This window comes from Notechis scutatus, chromosome 6 (genome assembly GCF_049901735.1).
Source record: "Notechis scutatus isolate UNSWTSFEM ecotype Mainland chromosome 6, rNotScu1.2, whole genome shotgun sequence".
NCBI classification, from domain to species: Eukaryota; Metazoa; Chordata; class Lepidosauria; order Squamata; family Elapidae; genus Notechis; species Notechis scutatus.
The window spans coordinates 47,194,474-47,209,929 of record NC_142014.1 but is presented as its reverse complement, the minus strand read 5'-3'; the positions used below and the strand labels follow the sequence as shown (position 1 = coordinate 47,209,929).

Here is a 15,456-nt window from a genome sequence, read left to right as displayed (position 1 = left end):
GTAAAGTGGAAATGAATTTGTGTTTCAAGACATTATAAAATCCATCTAAGAATCACTCCAAAGTTAATAAATAATGATAATTTTGACTGATTTGATTAAATATCTGATAGGTAAATAGGTAACAACTCCAATATAATGCAGATTGAATGCAATGAAAATATTATAGTGATATTTCTGCAAAACAAATAAGATCCTTCACATAAGATCCTATTAAAAATGTAAAGTGCTAAAATATATTGTAAATGCCTCAAAACTGTACCTCATAATCAGAATTGTACAAATATAATTAATATAAAATTATTGGACCTCTTCCTAGCCTTCATATATAAATAACAAAAATCAATGTACATACATGCGTATCAGAGAAATCTTATATCTGCTTTTTTTAAATCCTTCTGAATTCAATAGCATTTCTTCATATAAATATAAAACTACAGTTTAATTGGGATATGGTTCTTTTTATGCTACATTCTGTTATCATGTAGTAGCTTCAGAGACTGATATTAAAACAGACTAAATTAAGTATTTTCTTTTTTAGGCTATCAGTGACCTTTAATACAAGAACACAGTCTAACAAATAATACTCTTTATCTTACCTATTTTTTAATCATTTCGGCCACAGTTCTGAAATTCCTTTGCAGGTATATTTTCTCACTGAATTCTAAAAAGTAATTTTAGTGTTCAAAGTAACGCAGCTCAGACTGTGTCATAGTCCTTTGTATTATATTATCTTCTTACTGAAGTAAAGAAGAAAAAAGGAGAATTAAAATATCTTTTAAAATTTGATCATAAACATTTGTTTCTTGTATTTGAAAATTATACTGACCTCATTTCTTTAGAATTGGGTTTTAATTTCTGGAAGCTTAATGAAAGGTTCATCAAACTTTAATCACCAATAAAAATTGCAGATTGTGTCACCTGGGGAACATTTATTATTTCAATGCTGAATAGCATATTGCTAATCTGTATATTAGCACATCTGTGTGAACATATTCCTAGAAGTTATTACTTCCTTTGAAACTATTACAAGGAGTTTACTGCAATACAAAACTGTCCTATTTAAAGCCAGAAACATTTGCTGTGACACTATTATTTATTTATTTAAAACATTATATAGCCTCCCGTCTTATATTGAACTCTGCACAGCTCCCTATCAGCAATTAAAACAATATCAATAATAAATCAACATAATACAAAAGCACATTGAAAGCATAAATGTTTTAAAAATTGACACCAAAGCTAAACTTCAACATATAGTCCCTCACAAAATCCTACCACCCACCTCCCCTTTTAATATTCCTTTTATAATCCATACAATTATTTGGTTTTCCAGCTGAGTTTTAACAACACACTACATTTCAATTACATGAAATATTATGGGTGTGCTGATTAAAGCAACAATATATTTATTCTACCTACTTATGTTTTTCCTTCAAATTGAAATTTGCATCACTAATCTATTGTCCCTTATTCTATTTATACAATTCTTTGTTCTAGGCAGAACAAAGTATTGATTTGTTTAAACCCAAAGCCAAACAATAAAAATGTCAAGGAAGGTTAAAATTATAGTCTAATGATGATATGAAATAATATTTTTGATGAGCAATTTTAAAAAAAAAGGCTGAGAAAAGGAAAACTGCTAGACATCACTTTTAATTATCTTCTTTATAAATTTGATCAAACAATGTAAAATTATCCAACTGAATTTTACTTAAAAGATTTAATGTTTTTAAAATATTGAATGGGCTATTTATATAGTGCATAGCAACTTCTATTTTTTATTGCGAACAGAGTAAACAAAGTATAAAAAAATAATTTTCAGATATATATGTTATGATAACTATCTTCGATCACACTGATTCATTACATATTTAGTTAAACTGTATCCTTGTTCCATTAAATATATAATTTAATTCTAACAATAATAATTCACAATTATCATCCAGACAAATCAAGATTTCTTTTTCCATGTGCTTCATTAAATCTAAGCTGCAGGGAAATGTATAGTTTTAAATGTTTTAAATTAGTATTTTCCATGTGCTGTTCCATAAGCCAGCTATTGTTTCCTTTGTCTTTTTTTCTACAATTCCACATTCTTAATCTTTCTCTTTGTTATATGTGGCATGGACATACACATCACTGTAAATATTCCCTGTCATATATTGGAATGGCAATATCACAGGTACTCCAGGGATAACTGTGTGAGCAAATAAACCTTACAAAGAAAAAAGAAGCACACACAGAGAGAGACACATTACACAGCAACAAAGAAAGAGCACAGTGGAATATTTTTTTCACAAGTAAAACATATAAAGATTTCAGATCAAGTAATGAAATGGCTCAATATTTCCTAAATGATCTGGGGAATTTAAGAATCACAATTGTAAATAGACATTGTTAGAAACTTCTATAACCACAGTCAGGTGTCTAAATATATATACCAGAGAACATCCCTTAGCATACTACAAATAGGCACTGACTATATTTTCATGTTTATTTTATGTTACATTTTTCGCATGACACATTGTAAGAAAATGTGGAAACTCTAGAGAATATGCTTGTAATTGGAGGGGGGTAGAATAACCATGGCAACAATTATCACATTCACAACTGTTTTTAAAAAATAATTTCACAACATAATTAACAATGGTAATTGTGCAGACGGTAGACATCAAGAAAGCATCAAATACTAATGGAGTTATATCAAATGACATCTTGAAAATGAAAACTAAAATCTGTCTCTATATGGACAATGCAGTTCAGAAACAAAGCACATACCATTATCCATTCAGGTGCTCTACTTCTTATTCTGCCCACATAGTTCTGCAGCTCCATTAGTCCAAAAGTCGACTTTGCCCTGCTTCTGATCTTTATGGGTAACAACAGCATCACACTGTTGGCAAAAAATTTTCCGATTAAACTTCTCAGACACGGTAGCAACTTTGTTAATTATGATATTAGGCAGCTGGCGGGCACGATCAATCATCCACTATAAGAAAGCCAGACAACGAGACATCTAATCATTGCAACCAGAGCAGATAAATTTTGTTCCTTTCTTATACGTGTCAGAGATTCTATCTCTCCTGACCCCTGAACACTGCCATCGACTGTCAAATTTAGATTCAGCAAGCTTCCAGCTTTTCTTTATTCCTGCCTTAGATCTGAAAGTCCTGGTTATCAGGAAGACAAGCGTCACCAGCTGTCTCAGAGCAGGAAGGCAATCAGGTGAATAGTACTTATTATCTTTCATTGCTTGCTAAGGAATGACAAGATGGATTTGGGACCAAGAGCACATCCATATTTCAAAAATAGACTTCAAGTTCAAACTATGATGCATATGTAAACCTCTACTGAGGATTTCAAGGCTAACCTTATTGATAAAACACACTTAAAAATTAAAAATTAGACAGAACCTCTTTAACATCTAGACAATTCCCCTTTAAATTATGACACAAGCTATTCCCATGGACAAAATAGGTGTTCCAACTTCTACCTGGAGGTTGCCTTTCACAAATAGATGGTCTTAATTGGACCCCCGAAAGCAATAGGCTTCCATTAACGTCTTCTCTGTAGGTACCTTCTGTCTTAACTAGACTGATTGTCTGTGAAGTCTTACAAATGCAACAGGCACAATTTTATCTGTTACATTCCTAAATGGATGTGATATGTTAGGTAATATTTTATTTTTGCTCCTGAAATTACAAAATATATTGCTTACTTAAAATAGGAATTAAAGTAGATATTGTAAGGTTTTGAAGAAAAAATTATCAAGAAAAATTAAAAATACATTCATAACCAACCATAAAAAGATTACACTAGGTTATGTTATAATAACTAAAAGCAAAACACCTTGAATAAGCAGGATGGTTCTACAAAATAGTACGATTTTTTCTTTTTGCTAATTAATATTAGCAGTTGTTAGAGGTGTTATTAATAAAGTGGCAATGTGAAGCTCCACTTTAACATGTCATTATTGCAACAATAACTCACATTTTTTAATCAAAATATTCCTCAGGATTATATTTTCTCTTAAATAATTGTAGGGTTATGAGGCAAACCATTACTTAGAATTGTCATAAAACTATTAAATTTATTATACTGTTCTTGAGAATAATTAAAAGATGGGACATGAATAGAAAAAGGAAGAAAGGAAAGTTAAAGGAATTCTTAAAGGAAGTTCTTATAATATAAAGTACACTAATGATGACATAAAGTACAAAATAGCTTGCTTCTTTCCTAATTAATTACCTATTGTGAAATTACTAAACAGGAGTATTTATCTAATGTTTAAAAATATATTAAATAAATTCAGAAAAAATAACAGGCCATGTGAATAACAGTATTAATTTGAATTGACTAACTCCCATTAAGCTGTTCATTATGGATAAAACTGCATCCTAACTATGCCAAATAACAATGTTTATTCATGTTAAACCCCACTGAGTTTGCTGTCTGGTAAATATGCTGTATTTTATTTTTAAGAGTATACAAAACAGCACACTGCTTTCAAGAAAATGTTCCGTGTTTGTGCTATTGTAGTATTTTTTAATGTATTAACTCACTGATGTTTGTCATCATTTCTTCCCAATGTTTTGACATAATTCAGTTTACATCACTGTAGTCCACAAGATAGCAGAATATATTTTAAAAATCATTGCCACATACACCCTATATAGAATGAAGAACTCACTGAAAATTTTCACTGCTGAAATATATACATAATCAAATACATATGGGGTGTGGGAAAGCAATAATATCTTCAAAAAAGGGAAGACATTTTTAATAATAGAAATCTTGAAAAAAATTACACATACAGTAGAAAGGATGGTATTACATTTCCAATGTTATGTCTCTTATGTTCCACAAGTGAAAAGCTAGTGCCTCAGAATTAGTATACAGGGAATTAAATAATGGCTTACCTATTATCTAAAATGTAAATAATCTGTAATAATATATTACATTCTTTCCCAATGTATAGCCTTCCATACAGATTTCAATAAAGCTACCATAATACCCAGCCAGATATTTTATTAATAGTAAACACTTTACATTAAAAGTTCTTGAGATTTTTTTACACAAAAAGAGACCTCCATACCTGGGTATCGAAGGAAAGGCCTAGGAAGGACAAATGATATCCCGGGCATAAGTGTATAAGGACAAGCGCTTTGTCATGTGCATGTCATCACCTTGATTAAATTTTGCTTTGCTGTAGACAATTGTTCTTCCATGATATACTAGAGCTCTGTCAATATTGACTGCAACTTCTCCACTCCAGTCTTATAATATGAAATATTTCTAAAATTCTTATCAGGATAACCTGAGACAATTAAGCCCTCTGTCAAAATATCAGGTTGTAGTGCACTGAGAACATTTCTATAATCTCTACAGAATTGTAGGGATTATAGCATCCATACAGAATTGTATCCCTACAGAATTCAAGCTACTAATAGAATGGAACTAGTAGCTTCCCTTTGACCTTATTGCTGTAAATCCTAATCCAATCCTTTGGTTTCAGAAATCTAAAAATTGCAAGTGCAATTTATGAATTGATTGCTTGATTTCTGTGAATTCCACAATATCACAATTCTGTAATAATGTAGTTGAACTATGCATTGATCTCTATTAAATGTAGGGTGCAAAGCCTGATAATTAAGTAAAAATTCAACTTTCATTCATGATAATCATTGTCAAATATTGAGCCAAGTACCATAAGATTCGGTCCAATACTATTCTACATTTTTAACAATTTTCATTGCAAAATTATTCTGGAGAGTTAGATGAATCGGTTGAAAACAACAGAATAACATTTGACATAAACAAAGCATAGTTTTGCACTTAGGAAACAAAATGAAATATACAGATATAGTTTGGGAAATGCTAGACTAGTAAATAAGATCTTGGAACAGCTGTTGATTTCATACAAAGAATGAGTTAAATATGTGATGTGACTGAAAAAAACCAGGTAGCATCAACAGAAATATTATTTCCAATAATATCATTATCGCATAATGAGTACTAGAAACAAAATGCTCTAAAGAGAGATAAAAGGAATTAGGAATGTTTAGCTTTGACAAGAAAAGCATGCAAAGGTATATGATGATGACACTTTCCAAACATCTGAAAGGATGTCACAGTTGAAATTCAAGGAGTCACTATTGTAGCAGAGTAAAAGGCACAATAATAGATTTAAGTTTTAGAAAAGCAATTCTATTTCAGTGTTAGAAAAATTCCCAAACAGTAAAACAGCCAAAAAACGGAACCAATTATTCTGAGAAGTGATTGGTTCCTTTACTTGATTTATTCAAGCAGAACCTTGATAATATTGATGGCAATGCTTTAGTTTAAACTCCAGCACTAAGAAAATGGGATTCAGTAATATAAATATCCCATTCTTACTCTGTGATTCTATAATTCTACTAATCTGTATGTAATACTATAGTATTTTTAAATACAACATAAATTGCTTACTACCAGGAAAAGGCAGAGCCCTCAAATTCCATTAGAAAGTCCTATAAGAAAAGAAACAATGTTACAAAGGAACTGAGTGAGGGATTCCATTGGTCTGGAATTCTCAGTTGTATTCATTGATGGAAATCTGGTTTCTAAAATGAGCATTCAGTGGGTTTGAATGGGATCACACATTTATTCAACATTATAGCCATGTTAGAAATTGCTCACTAGTTTAATGCATCATAACAGGTAGAATTATCCCATGTTCATTATTCTTGTTACTGAAACAAAATATTTAATTTTATGCAATCAAATTGCCAACCTTGGATCTCAAACCAACAGCCTAACTACAAACCCAAGCTACCAAATATTCAAACACATTTCAATATATTTAATTATATTGAATTTAGGCTTTTAATTTGAAAATACTATTTTTTTAAAGGTCCCAATAATCAGTGAATTTATATTTGCAATGTGGCGATTGATGCTTCAAAATATCTCACAACAGCAATAAATGTCAAATCATTAATTACTATCATGAATATTACTAAAAGTATTCTCAGGCAAATTCCAAATAAACTGAATAATCAGTATGTTATAGTATACAACTATATTAGGATCTGAAATATTTTATTTACCAGCATAATTGACATTTAAATCTCATATAGAAAGTAATAGCAAAACTTTGGCAAGAAAACTTCAATATTTCAATATTCAACACAACTGAATGAAAAAAACAAAACAAAACCTCAATCGTATTTCTACTGCAGAAAATTATCAGTTCATTCTGATAAACTGCTTCGGTAAACATGTGTGAAATATTTGTATCTATTCATTTGCTTTGTTCATAATTTTGATTTTTATGGAGCTACTTTGCATGTATCAGCTACATTCTTTAATCTATTCTTTTGGCATGAATGGAAAGAAACTTCTACTTGTTTACCAGTCCATACTTGATTGGATTGAAAGTATAGAAAGGAAATGTATTACAGCGGTAAAGATATTGGAGATATCAGCGTAGAAGTCATTTCTTGGCAATGGAAGTCACTGGTGACTTTAAACCAGTAGCTGTCTCTCTGATCAAATTATCAGTTAGAATTATTGTAATGGTGAAATCTAGAAGAGTGAAATTTGAACTTCTTAAGAAAAGGCAGGACGAAAATCTAAGAAACAAATTCAAATACAGTTTTGAGAGATTTTAGATATACTCAGAAATGTTGCCATAAGGTAACTCTAACTTCTTATTCATATAAGTCTTACTTTCACATACCTATTTATAAGATTGCAATAAGAAGGCAGAAAAGTTCTATTGATGATCATATTTTATAATTTATTCTACTACATGGACCATTCTGCTGCAACAACACGTATATTTTATTTAAAAGCAAAAAAAGACATCTGGAAAAATTGCTATAAAATTTTGCCCCCAGCCCTTCAAGAAACCTTCAAAGCTGGATTGTTTCTAATAGATTATAAAACTACTACTTTCTAATAGTTTATAAAACTATTACTACTGCCAATGTTTTTAAAAAAATAAATGCTGGGTTCAGGCAAATAAAGTACACCAATGCCAATCTTCATATTTATTTGAAGCTGATGACCATCTCACTTCTGTAGAAATTACATGGAATAATAGTATCAGTAACTGCAGTAGATACAAATTACAGAAGAAAAAGAATAAAGTGAATACAAATACTCAGTTAACCCATTGTTTATTATAAGCTTTATAATTTTAATAAACTGGATATACCCTACTCTATGAGGCTACTATCCTAAAATATTTAAAACTTTCTTACATACAAGGCTAATTGGTTTAAACACTCCAACAGTGCCCCAAAAATTAACATGTATGTCTATATGTGCATTCATGTATTGAAAAAAGACACAAATGAAACCAATATGTATTTTGATATATATTAAATGTGTGCAATTTGTTGTATATTTTAAGAAATGCTTCTTGTTCTCATATAAATGTTTAGCTCATGTAAAATATTTATAGTTTTAAACTGCATACATACCAAATGATTACTATTGTGAGATAAAGCAGAACAAATAAAATTGATGAATTTTTATGGAAAAATAAAGCTAAAAAAAAGAGTGGGGAAAGAGAATGCATTAAGATGAAAGATGAAACAGATGCAATATACTGGAAAGATCAAAGAGCTCCATCAATTCATTCTGAGTGTCAAAATCCAGCTGAGAATCAGAGCCCTGCACACATAATAAGGAAGGTTGACTAAAATATCAGGATTAAACAGATGAGCAGTCTCCTGTGGATGTACGGCAGACATCCTGCTGAGCCACTTGTAAAGACACTTTGGAATGGTACACCTGCTATTCTGCAGTCAAACCTACAGGAAATCCATCTGGAAGGAAAAATAGCTACTCATGCAGTAAAGACCTTCTTTCACAAAAGTTTCCCAAACGTATACACTTTCTTTTAAAACAAAATGGTAAATTAGAACAAACTTATCTTTAATGATGAAATATTTTTGTCCCTTAAATCCAATTTCACAAACGTAAAAAATGAAAATACAAAAATATCATTGTGCCTTAGGAACTATATTCATGTATTAACATTTTCCATCATAGCATACCTGTGAGTATTTCAGTAATAATATCATTGGATAACTGTATAAATTTGATCCATCTTAATTTTGTTGCAATATCAAAGTCAGTCTTTCATGGTATTTCGCTGTGAACATTCATATTTATTTTCCCGTCTATGTGATTCTAAGATGATTTTTAAATGTTATTATCAATAGTGTTGATATGGTATTAGAAATGATGGGAAAATGCAGTTTCTACAAAGAGACACAGACACACACACACACACCCCTCTGCCAGCGTGCCCCTACAGATAGATGTTTATAGGAAGAAGATACCACTATATTCAGTAGGAATTATCCCTCTAAAACAATGAAAATCATAAACTAATTATAAACTGTGGGTGATTTCTCTGGGTTAGATCTCAATATACTGAAACTTATGAAACTTTAATCAGTGTAATTAAGATGATTATTTCAGTGAAACTTTTATAAATCTGCATCAGAATTCCGAGTGTAATTTAGCAGATTGTTTTTCAGGAGATATCTTCACAATATGTGTTGTGTTTTTAAAGATGCCTGCCAAATATTAAGGGATTATTTTTTAACAACCCTAAGTTTTAAATTTCATTTTTAAACAATCCTCTCCCTATACAGATACAATCTGTCAAAAAAACTGTAAATATTTATGCAGAGATCAAAATGTCTATTGTTTGTCTTAAAAAAAAAGAATATAACGGGAAATTATTCCAAAACCTATTCACTTGTTTCCATTTTTTCTCAGGATCTCTCTGAATGTTCCCCCTTTCCAGTTTTTAAAAGAAATAAAATTACACTATTTGTATTTTCCTATCTTATTGACTGGAGGTACAAATCTCAAGTGAAACTCAGGACCTAAACTGAATTTGGTAGCATTTATTGATTTTTATTCAGTACAAATCTGAACTTTTTTTTAACCATGAATTAAACTGCAACCAATCTTATGGTTTCTAATGTGCTATCAGTCTGTCTCTAATACCTTTTGTTTAATCAAGATATACGTGAATTTAAGTGCTATACTGTATTGCAAGCAAATGTATAGTATAGCATAGTGTAGTGTAGTGTAGCATAGCATAATAAATATAATAATGTAATGTTATAATATTATGATGATGATAATAATAATATTGAAATGGGGAGGTCAAGGTTCTAACCCCATTCAACCTCAAACCTGACTTTAGTGTTTCACAATCCACCTCACAGGATGTTTGTTATAGGACTGAAACTGAGCCTTGTGCCTTCACAGAAAACACAGGATAGAAATACATTTATAAATAAACACAAAAAACTGACTTGACTTCTTATCCATAATGCTAAGTAAACTGCCTAACCAATTTATGGAACTTGAAACTGGGTAGACACAAATCAAATTGCACTGTGTATTTCTTCATTTTATCCCATATTTTCTTTTACACTAATATGGCAACAGCAGCTGCTTTTGTTACCCTATTAGAAAGAGGGAGTGATATCTGCAATCACATATTTTATTCGTTTTTAGTTGACAGAACAATCTCTTTACAGATCTGTATTCAGCTGATACGTTTGATTTGCCTCTTATCTACTGTCTACAAATACAAGTTCCTGAATTGTTGATTTTCAGCTAGTAATTGGTCCAAGTTAAATAAGCCTAAAGAGGCTGTTGTGAGAGCCGTTCACCTATTACAAGATTCAGGTGGTTGACTATTCAGTAAAAATATGGCCAAACTTTCAATGCGTCATATAAATCATAAATAAATGAGTTGGGGAATGGATTATTTTAACATGTAATCATAACATTAATTGCCCAAAATTACATTCACACAAACTTGATTTATATTTACAAAGCATAAATACAACAAATAGTTAACAATTTGTAGAATAATCAAATCACATCAAACAGAATTGCAGAAGCTGGCACTGTTAGAGAAGTTCATTTTGAAAATGTGATCTTAAACAATTTCAGTAAAATCCCCTAAAACACCCAGATTTATAATAAAATGTATAGAACTAACTTTATTGGGTATTACTTCATTTTATCACAGATGGGGAAAGACTTGAAAATTGGGCAGAATGCTTCATATAATTACATCCATAGTTTAAAAAAAATTAAGGAATGCATTGCAATTGTATATTTAAAAGTGTATTTAAAATTTTAACCAGGAATTAATCTATCTGGTTCAAGGCACAAAATACCAAATTAGACACGATAAATTAATGTGCATCATGTAGTATCTAACTGTTATAAACAAATGTGTTTGTTCTAGAAATAGTAAACATTTAAATAAAGCATTAGGGGACAGACAGAAAACTACAAGATTAGGAAAGAGCTGATGTGGTGTCAATCTACAAAAAGGGGAAAGGAATGAATCCAGACAATTATAGACCAATCAGCTTGACATCAATATCTGGGAAATTCCTGGAAAAGATAATCAAGCAGTGGATTTATGACCACGTAGAACTGAACAAGGTGATTACTAGAAGCCAGTTTGTTAAAAACAGATCATATCAGTCAAATCTTATTGCCTTCTTTGATAAAGTGGTTAAATTAGTGGATCAGATAAATTATATGGACATAGTATATTTGGATTTCAGTAAGGCATTGACGAAGTAGACCACACCCTATTACTTGATAAGTCAGAGCAATGTCGGTTAGATAGCATCATCACCAGATGGATTCACAGCTCGCTGACCAACCGCATCCAGCATGTATTCCACAATAGAACTACATCTACATGGAGGAAAATATGCAATGGGGTACCCTTTATTCTGTCTTGAGCCTAAATTCTGTCTTGAGCCCAATACTCTTCAACATCTTTATAAATGATTTAGATGAGGGATAGGAGGGGAATTCATCAAATTTGCAAATTACACCAAGCTGGGAGAATTTCTAACACTTTGAAAGATAAGATTCAGAAGGATCTTGACCGACTTGAATATTGGGTCCTATCCAACACAAACTGCAGTTCAGTGGTGAGAAAAATAAGAACCTGCACTCAGGCATGAAAAACTACATGCAGAAGTATAGAATAGGCAGTATTCCATTGAACATGCTGGTTCAATAGTAATATCTGTGATAGGAATCTAAGTGTCATAGGAGACCAAGATGAGCCAACAGTATACTGTAGCTGCCAAAAAAACCAATACAGTCCTAGACTGCATCAACAGTGGGATAGCATCAAGATCACAAGAAGTGATGGTACTGCTTTCTACCACATTAGTGAGGCCATACTTGGAATACTGCATTAAGTTCTGGTTCCCATGATACAAAAAAAAGGTGCTAAGATCCTACAAAGTGTGCAAAGAGCAACAACGATGAGGGGTCTGGAGGCTAAATCATATAAGGAATGGTTGAGAGAACTAGGTACATCTAGCCTAGGGATTAGGGGTGATATGATAGCTGTCTTCCAGTGCTTGGGGGGCTGCCATAGAATATGGGACCATCTTATTCTCCAAAGTATCAAAAGACAGGACAAAACAATTAAGTGAAACCCAACCAGAACTAAGGAAAAATTTCATGACCGGGAGAACAATTTATCAATGGAACAACTCGTCTTCTGAAGTTCATGTACCTCTACCACTGGAGGTTTTCAAAAATAGACAACGAGTTAACCTAGATGATGTAAAGTCTCCTACCTTGAGAAAGGGTTGGACTATGATGTCTGAGGTTCCTTCCAGCCCTTTGATTCTATGTTCTAAAACTAAATTCTTCTTAACCAGATTTAAAAAACAGCTTGTAGGTCTTTCAAATTCATTGTGTATCACACATCATATACATTTAGCAACTACCTAGGTTAGTAGCCATTCACAAATACAATAATAAATAAATGGTAATAAATGGTAATAAATATAATTTTCCATTCAATACTCCTATTTACAACCAAATTTTATGGCTGAAAACAAAAGCTTTCAGTGCGAAACTGATTACCGTCTTGTCAGTTTCAGGCAGCATTGTCTGCTACTCGAAGGTTCTCACTAATTAATTTACAGTGCTCAACTTGTTAACTTGCATTTTTAGGGATCTGCTAAGCTATGGAGAAAAACAACTCAGGAAGTAATAGCTTGTTATGCAATCTCTCTGCTCTGTGAGTGAGGAAAGATTTAAAAAAACATGTCAGGCACATGTCATACCAGAGAAATTTATCTAAATGAGATGGCAGCAAGCAGTGATCTTCCCCTTCTCTATGTCATGTGTTCACTTATGGATCTTTTCGTTAACAGCCAAGTTGTTGGAAGTGACTGTGGTCACTAAATGAGAAGAGGGTGTATTCTGATTCTAAAAAAGTATTTTTGCCTACAGAACAGAAAATCACCTATTTTAGATAATAAATAACAATAAAATTGAATTTAGCAATGAATACTTTTTTCATTCACCGAAACTTTACTTGATTCTAAAACCAATTGAAGTTGTTATCTACTTGTCATGATGTTTTGTGCTAAGCATGTAGGCATTAGTCTGCTAAAAAAAGAATGTCATTATAAAATTACACAGTGAAATTTGATTACCTGTATTTTATTTCCCACTGAATTTGAATTTGTGAAAAGGATAACCAAGCATACAATATAATCCAGAGAGCTAGTATTATTTCAGTAGATCTCTAAACAGCTCTGGTTTAGTGCAGTGACAGTAAGTTTCTTCAGTACTTCCTGTAATCATGTATGCTGAACTTGTATGTTCCATATGTCGTATTTGTTTTTCATCAAGCCACATGCATGGCTTATAAACCACTATGACTGCCCAATTAATAAGGGCTGTTATCAAAACCGCTTCTTACATAACATAGAACCAGAGAAATGGCAAAATATTTGGGAAATAAATTATAAATTAACAATGGCAACTTCGTATAAAGAAAACTTACATAAAATGTTTTATAGATGGCACCTACCACCTGTTAGGTTAGCCAAAATGTTCGAAAATATGTCTAATAAATGTTGGAAATGTAACCAAAAATCTGGCACATATTACCATCTTGGTGGATGTGTTAGAGCAAAAAATATTTGAGCAAAAATACACATGTGGTTAGAAAAGATGTTAGGAAAACATGTAGATCTTAAACCTGAATTTTTATTAGGTATAATATCAGAAAAATTTGATAAACAAAGTGTATATTTAATATTGCATTTATTAACAGCAGCGAGGATTGTATTTGCTCAGAATTGGAAAAATGAAGAAACACCACTAGATGATGAAATAATTAAGAAGATATTGGACAGTGCAGAAATGGACAGACTTACATTGAAGATTAAAGAGAAAGAAGATACAATACTATCAAACATGGAATTTATTTTACCAATGGCTGGAAAAAAGGGGTAAAGATTAGGAATATAATTTGAATTGTTATTGTTAACTAAACAAAATAATCCAGACAACACGATGGTTATTTAAGCACTAAATAAGTGGAATAGCAGATTTTTTTTTATAAAAAAGACCACTTCTTCAGACATTGATGTTCCAATTACACTGCTCCTTTTATTTAACATGCGGCTTTTGTTGGATTCTGGCTCCCTCTAAAAAGGAAAAAGTTGTGTTGTTCACAGAGAAGCAAATCTAATACCATTTAGACAGTTTTTCAATTAACTGATAAGGGCCTGGAGCAGGGGTCGTCAACCTTTTGGAACTCAGGGACCACCAAACTCATAATTTTAAATCCCACGGACCACTAATATGAATTTTGACTGACGGTGGCTTGCTGACATTTTCCCAGGGTCTCTGCAGAGATCCTGGGAAAACGTCAGCAAAAAAGTCTGCGGAAAATCCCTCACCGTTTTCCTAATCGATCGAACATTCTTTATTTGAGATCACAGGATACCATTTCCAGCTCCATTCTCAGGGAGGGGGAGGGAGGGAGGGGAGGGAGAGAGAGAGAGAGAGAGAGAGAGAGAGAGAGAGAGAGAGAGAGAGAGAGAGACTTTTTGCTTTATGCAATGAAAGCAGCAGAAGGAGCAGAAATCTTTCTTTCTCTCCCTACAAACTCTGCCAGAAATGAGTCTTTGGGAGACTTGTCGCGCCGGCACAGCCTCTTGGAGCAGGATGCCTTGCAGGGTCCCCAAAGACTCATTTCTAATGGAGTTTGGGGGAGAGAAAGAAAGACTTTTGCTGCTTTCCTTGCGTGCAGCCAAAAGAAGAAGAAGAAGAAAGAAGCGGAAAGAAGCAGCCCGGTGGCCAGGCCAGGCGCATAGGGTGAGTGGGGCAAGTTCCCCCTGTCCGCCCTTTCCCCCCTCCCTTCACTATGTGCTGTTCGCAATGCAAGTGATGCAAGCCTTGTGTTCCTGCAGGCCATGTGGGGGGCACAGACTTGTGTTCCTGTGCAGCCTGGGTTAATTGCTTTGGGGGGTGCTTTGAGGGTGATATTTCTCTGCAGACCACCAAAATTTTCTTGCAACCACCAGTGGTCCCCAGCCCACTGGTTGGCGACCACTGGCCTGGAGGATTGGGGAGGAGGGC

General features: G+C 32.7%; 1 long non-coding RNA gene across 7 annotated transcripts in view; it reads right to left on the bottom strand.

The window, feature by feature from the left end:
• Nucleotides 1-15,456, bottom strand: part of LOC113431831 (uncharacterized) — a 97,841-nt gene that overhangs the window by 36,251 nt on the left and 46,134 nt on the right. For 6 of the 7 annotated variants that reach the window (XR_015750087.1, XR_015750094.1, XR_015750088.1 and 3 more), the window contains 2 exons: nt 2,779-2,893; nt 597-737 (listed from right to left, as the gene is read on the bottom strand). This is a non-coding gene — a long non-coding RNA (uncharacterized LOC113431831). Of the gene's footprint in view, nt 1-596; nt 738-826; nt 899-2,778; nt 2,894-15,456 lie in introns of those variants that run through there. The other variant, XR_015750092.1, reaches the window with a different exon arrangement.